Genomic DNA, 1,238 nt, shown 5'->3' with positions numbered 1-1,238 from the left:
CAATCAGGTCAGCAGGCAGAGTGGTTAGGGGCGATCAGGCAGGCAGCCAGGTGAGCAGTTAGGAACCATCGGTCCCAAATTGTGAGAGGGATGTCTGACTGCCAGTTTAGGCCTGATCCCTGTGGGACATCCCCCAAGGGGGCCCCTGATTAGAGAGGATGCAGGCCGGGCTGAGGGACACCCCCCACGCATGAATTTCATGCACCGGGCCACTAGTCTATATATACAAAACCCTAATATGCAAATAGACCAAATGACCAAACAACCGGTCGCTATGATGTGTACTGACCAGCAGGGGCTGTGTGCGGAACTTGGCGGGCATTTGCCATGGCATGGTGGAGCAGGTGAGCAGGGGTGTCAGACCAAGGTAGGGCACTGGTTGCTGTCATCGGAGTGAGCCTCTGGTGGTTACTCTAAAATTCTCTGCTCCCACACACCATGGTCCTGCTTGGCACTCATACCTGCTGCCAGCACCAGCGCCACTCACACCCACTGCCAGCGCCCAGCGCTGGTCCCGATCACTTGGTGCCATCAGCAGGTGCAAGTGGTGGCTGCCGGCCCCTATTGCTCCTCAGGGCTTCTCCACGTCCCCCTGCTACTGAGGGGTGATTGGGGAAGCAGCTGCTACTCGCACCTGCTGACAGCACCAGCCCTGCTCACACCTGCTGCTGGCACTGGCCTCAGTTGCGCCATCAGTGGGTGCGAGCGGGGCCGGCGCCGTCAGCATGTGGGGGCGGTGGCAGGAGCGGGGCTGCCAGTAGACAGGGGACCCAGGGCTTCAGCAGAAGGGGCTGGGTGGGGGCACGGAGGATGAGCCAAGAACCGCCCCTGTGCCCACCGCAGCCTTTCAGCCCACAGTTCCTTTCAAGGTGCACAAATTCGTGCACTGGGCCCCTAGTATCAAAATAAAAAGCTTCTGCACAGCAAAAGAAACCATCAACAAGATCAAAATGGAGCCCACTGTATGGGAGAACATATTTGGAAATGATATATCTGATTAAGGGTTAATATCCAAAATATATAAGGAACTCATACAACTTAACAAAAAGAAGACAAACAATCCAATTAAAAAAATGGGCAAAGGACCTAAATAGACACTTCTCCAAAGAGGACATTTGGGTTGTTTCTAGATTTGGGTAAGTATAGAAAAAAGATAATAATATTTATATATCTGATATAGATCAGGTATAATATATGAGATCTATATATCATACAATGCATATCAGACGTGTGTGTGT

This window comes from Myotis myotis, unplaced genomic scaffold, assembly GCF_014108235.1.
Source record: "Myotis myotis isolate mMyoMyo1 unplaced genomic scaffold, mMyoMyo1.p scaffold_m19_p_1, whole genome shotgun sequence".
NCBI lineage: Eukaryota > Metazoa > Chordata > Mammalia > Chiroptera > Vespertilionidae > Myotis > Myotis myotis.
This window is presented reverse-complemented; position numbering follows the sequence as displayed.